Source organism: Mustela nivalis (genome assembly GCF_964662115.1).
Source record: "Mustela nivalis genome assembly, chromosome: 14".
NCBI lineage: Eukaryota > Metazoa > Chordata > Mammalia > Carnivora > Mustelidae > Mustela > Mustela nivalis.
This window is the reverse complement of record NC_139033.1, coordinates 87,815,134-87,821,133: the sequence shown is the minus strand read 5'-3', so window position 1 is coordinate 87,821,133 and position 6,000 is coordinate 87,815,134.

The window sequence follows — 6,000 nt, the reverse complement described above, 5'->3', positions numbered from 1 at the left end:
AAGATAGTTAGTGCTTTACTACGGGGGAAAAACAACCCTAACTTGACAATGGCCAGGCCTCCAGTGTCTTATAGGTCCTCTTTAGCATGGGAAAGTTCTTTTGAAGACCTTCCTTTCTCCTTACCACCTCCCCCAACTCCCAAGGATATAATCAGTCACTCCTCACAGACTGGATGCAGCAGCTCCTGTCCCTGTGCTTTAATAAAATCATCTTTTAGCACCAAAGACGTCTCAAGAATTCTTTCTTGGTCATTGGCTCTGGACCTCACCTACATTCCAAAAACTACATTAAAACAATTAAAAAAAAAATTCTCTATGGGGGCATCTGGGTGGCTCAGTGGGTTAAGCCTCTGCCTTTGGTGCAGGTCATGGTCTTAGGGTCCTGGGATAGAGCCCCGCATCACATCGGGCTCACTCCTCCTCGGGGAGCCTGCTTCCTCCTCTCTCTCTGCCTGCCCCTCTGCCTACTTGTGATCTCTGTCAGATAAATAAATAAAATCTTAAAAAAATGAAAAAGAAAGGAAAAATAAAAATATCTGCTTATTGGAGATTGAATGGAAAGAATCCTAGGTACTTGCCCTAATCTGATGGAATGTAAATACATCCTTCCAAGAACTGGATAAGCCCCGGCCCATGATGTTTGGGATGTCTGGGCATTATCCCTTTTGAAATACATGGGGGAGATAGCACTCTAGTTTTCCTGGAACCTTGGGAGCTTAAACCGGGAGCCTAGTTGGACTGTATCCATTTGGCCCTCTCAAGGAAATAAGAGTTTTATTTTGCTTTTGGATAAGACCCAATTAACTAGACAAATGGCTACAGACTGGAGTCTTCTGGAGTCTGAAAGTTATATGTTTTTAGGGGAAGTGAAAGCAAGTATTGCCTATCTTTGTATCATATACATTTCCACATCTCGGGAGACTGGGGTTTTTTCTTTCTTTATTTTCCTTCCTTTACCCTTCCCTCCCTTCCTCCCTCTTTCTTTCTTCCTTCCTTGCTCCCGCCCTTCCTTCCTTTTTATTTTGTTTTTTTTTTTTTCTTTCTTTCTCTTTTCTATCTCTCACTTTCTTTTTTTAAAGATTTTATTTATTTGACAGAGAGAGACACAGCAAGAGAGGGAACACAAGCAGAGGGAGAGAGAGAGAGGGAGAAGCAGACTTCCCAACAAGCAGGGAGTCTGATACGGGGCTTGATCCTAGGACCGTGGGATCATGACCCCAGCCGAAGGCAGACACTAAACCAAGTGAAACCACTCAGGAGCCCCTTTCTTTCTTTATCTTTCAGAGAGAGAGAGCTCATGGTGGGGGTTGGGGGACAGAGGAAGAGTCACACATCTTAAGCAGGCTCAGAGAGCACAGAGCCCAACATGGGGCTCAATCCCACGGTCCTGAGATGACTACCTGAGCTGAAATCAACAGTCAGATGCTTAACCAACTAAGCCACTCAGGTGCCCAAGACTAGGGTTTTCTACAGAAGCACCAAAGCATCTATGGGAGTTTTATTCCCTTACACAATGTTTTCTTTTTCTTCTGGCTTCTTTCATTCAATATTATGTTTATGAAATTCATCTTTATTTTTGTGCAAATATCCATTCTCATTGCTGTACAGAATATGCCATACTTTATCCATTTTATTTTTGGTGGAGATTAGATAGTCCAAAAATTCACCAACTGTGAAGATAGGGAAGAGTGCACACTTCTGACCCCAGTGACAAGTTCATGGGCTGCTAAGTTCATCCTTGGGCTTAATAATTCACTAGAAGGACTTTAAGAACTCAGTGAAAGCTGTTATAACTTTTACAATTTATTACAGATGCAGATTAAAATCAACCAAAGGAAGAAATACATAGGGCAGAGCCTGGGAAAGTACCAACTGGGGAGCTTCCAATCATCCTCTCTCTGTGGACTCAAGAGACTGTTAGTACATGGATTGTGATGGCTGGATTAAATTCTCCCCCATACTAATTCTCTTTTACTCTCTACTAGATTGTATACTCTGTTTCTGTTCTTTTAAGGATCATGCCCAAATTTTAGTTTACACACTTAGCATACCCTAAAGTTAATCATTATTTTGTTTTCCTCAGGAACAACACAAGGATCTTAGTATACTCTAACTCCAATCTGAAGCCGCTAGACTTATGCACAATTGTTGTACTTCATTTTTATCTTGAATTATGCCCTTTATATTAGACATAATTGGTATTGTTCTATGCAGCCAGTACTTGTTTACATTTATCCTCAAGCTTGACATTTTCTTGGTTTCCATTCTTTTTTTTTTTTTTTAAGATTTTATTTATTTATTTGACAGAGAGAGATCACAAGTAGGCAGAGAGGCAGTCAGAGAGAGAGAGAGGAGGAGGAAGCAGACTCCCTGCTGAGCAGAGAGCTCGATGCGGGACTTGATCCCAGGACCCTGAGATCATGACCTGAGCTGAAGGCAGCGGCTTAACCCACTGAGCCACCCAGGCACCCTTGGTTTCTATTCTTTCTTAGATCTTAGACTTTCCTTCTGGAATCATTTCCCTTCTTCTGAGTTGTATTAATAAGGTTCTGTTGCAGGTAAGCTCTTGGTTTTTGGTTCTCTCTCTCTCTCTCTCTCTCTCTTTTTTTTTTTTTTTAAGATTTTTAAATTTATTTGACAGAGAGAAAGCCAGCAAGAACAGGAACACAAGCAGGGGGAGTGGGAGAGGGAAAAGCAGGCTTCTCACCCAGCAGGGAGCCTGTTGATCTCAGGACCTTGGGATCATGACCCGAGCCCAAGGCAGACACTTAACGACTGAGCCACCCAGGCACCCCGGTTTTGGTTGTCTTAATATGTCTTCATTTTACATAATTTTTGAGTGATAGATTCACTGGGTATAGAATTCTAGGTGGCTAGTATAGTCTCTTAACACAATGAGATATTATTAATCTAATGTGTTCTGGTTTCCATTGTTACTATTGAGAAGTTATCTGATGGTAGAATTATTGTTTCTTTGTAGAAAATGTGTCTTTTTCTAGCTTTTTATTTATTTTTGATGTTTTTCTTTTCTTTTTTTTTTTAATCTTTGAAGTTTTTCATTTCATTATAATGTATCTAAGTTTGGGCTTGTTTTTATTTATCTGGCTTGAGTTTCAAGCCAGAAGGTATTCCTCATTCTGAGGATTTGTATCTTTCCTCAATTCTGAATTCTCAGCCATTATCTTTTCAAACATTGCGTCTTCTTTATTCTCACCATTTCCTTCCATGTAGTTTCCGTTAGACTTATGTTGACCATCTTACTCTGTTATCCATGCCTTTTAATTGCTCAGATTTTTTGAAACATTTTAATTTATTTAACGTGAAAGGACAAGCATAAAATTAATATGGATGCACTGACTGAAATAGTATTGAAGTCAACTAACTATAATATTTGATAACTATCAAAAATTATACTAAATTTTATTTATTTGTTATTTATTTATTTGTTTGTTTTATTTATTTGAGAGAGCACAAGCAGAGGGAGAACCAGACTCATTGCTGAGTGAGAAGCCCGATGCAGGACTTGATCCTAGAATCCTGGGATCATGACCTGAATCGAAAGCAGATGCTTAACCGACTGACCCACCCAGGTGCTCAAATGTTATTTTATTTTTTATTTTTTTATTATTTGTTTAAAAAGATCTTATTTATATGACAGAGAAAGAGATCACTAGTAGGCAGAAAGGCAGGTGGAAGGTGGGGGAAGCAGGCTCCCCGCTGAGCAGAGAGCCTGATGTGGGGCTCAATCCCAGGACCCTGAGATCATGACCTGAGCCGAAGGCAGAGGCTTAACCCTCTGAGCCACACAGGTGCCCCCTAGGCGCTCAAATTTAGTTTCTAAGGACAGTTGGAGCACCTGGGTAGCTCAGTCAAACATCTGCTTTTGGCTCAGGTCATGATCCAGGGTCCTGGGATTGAGCCCCACATGGGGCTCCCTGCTCAGTGGGGAGTCTGTTTCTCCCTCTCCGCCTCCCTCCGTCCCTCCCTACTGCTCATTTTCTCTCTCTCAAATAAATAAATAGGATCTTTTTTTCTTAAAAGGATTTTATTTATTTATTTGTCAGAGAGAGAGCAGAAGCACGGAGAGCGGCAGGCAGAACAGGCAGAGCAGGCAGAGGGAGAAGCAGGCTCCCTGCTGAGCAAGAAGCCCTATGTGTGACTCGTGGGACTCCTTCCCAGGACCCTGGGATCATGATCTGAGCCGAAGGCGGACATGCAACCAACTGAGCCACCCAGGTGTCCCTAAATAAATAAATATTTTTTCTAAGGTTTTATCTATTTATTTGACAGAGATCACAAGTAGGCAGAGAGGCAGGCAGAGAGAGAGAGAGAGGGAGAAGCAGGCTCCTCACCGAGCAGAGAGCCTGATTTGGGCCTCATCCCAGGACCCTGAGATCATGACACTGAGCCACCCAGGGGCCCCCCTAAATAAATAAATTCTTAAATAAAAATATGGACAAGTAGGGGTTCCTGGGTGGCTCAGTGGGTTAAGGCCTCTGTCTTCCGCTCGGGTTATGATCTCGGGGTCCTGGGATCAAGCCCTGAGTTGGGCTCTCTGCTGGGCAGGAAGCCTGCCTCTCTGCCTACTTGTGATCTCTGTCTGTCAAATAAATGAAAATCTTAAAGAAAAAAAAAATACGGACAATTAAAATCACTGAGTCCTTGTGAAATTGGTCAAACAACATCACTCTTTTTTTTTTAACCTAGTCTCCCAAAAGATCCCCACCCTCCATAAGTTGCATAAAATCAGTAGAGCCTCCAGAATGATGAGGTGATCATCTTAAGGAAACTCCTCACTTTTAAAAAAATATTTTTTGGAAAGATTTAATTTTACATAAAAATTAAGTAGGTAGGGGCACCTGAGTAGCACAGTAGGTTAAGCGACCTGCTCTTGGTTCTGGCTCAGGTCATGATCTCAGGGTAGTGAGATGAAGCTCCATATTGGGCTCTGTGTGGAGTCTGCGGGGATTCTTTATTCCTCTCTCTCTGCCACTCCCGCTGTACCTTCTCTCATTCTCTCTCTAACATAAATAAATACATCTTTAAAAAAAAAAAAATTGAGTGTCTAGGGCGCCTGGATGGCTCAGTGTGTTAAGCCTCTGCCTTCAGCTCAGGTCGTGATCTCAGAGACTTGGGATCGAGCCCCACATTGGGCTCTTTGCTCAGCGGACAGCCTGCTTCTCCTTCTCTCTCTCTGCCTGCCTCTCTGCCTACTTGTGATGTCGGTCTCTCTCTCTCTGTGTCAAATAAATAAATAAAATCTTAAAGAAAATTGAGTATTTAGCACAGATACTTCCCGTATACTCCATGGTCAGTTTCTCTTATTAACATCTAACATTAATATGGTACATGTATTACAAGTAATGAGCCAATATCAATACTTTATTGTTAACTAAAGTCCATATATTACTCGGATTTTCTTCGTTTTTAACCTAATCTTCTTCTTCTTCCTCCTCTTCTTTCCCTTTCCCCTTGCCCCTCACCCTCACCCCTCCTCCTTTTTCCTGTTCCAGGATACCCCTGTTACTTGTAGTTGTCTTGTCTCCTAAGACTCCTCTTGGCTGTGGTAATTTCTCAGACCTTCCTTGTTTTTGAAGACCTTGGCAGTGTTGAGGCGTGATGGTCAGGTATTTTGTAGAATATGCCTACTTTGGAGTTTGGAATTTTTTTCATGGTTAAATTGCGGATGGTGGGGGGAAGACCCCAGAGGAAAAGTGCCATTTTTATCACATCATATCAAGGGTATGTTCTACCAATATGATCTATCACTGTTAATGTTGACTTTGACCATTTGGCTGAGGCAGTTTTGGCTGAGGAAGTTGCTCTTTCTCCCACCCCCCTTCCATGTTTTACTCTTTGGAAGGAAGTCCCATACTTAGGGAGTGGGAAGTTATGCTTCCCCTCCATGAGAACAGAGTATCTACACACATTATTTGGGATTCTTCTGCAAAGAATATTTGACTATTTATCTTGGTCTGTTCGGGCAACTATCACAAAATA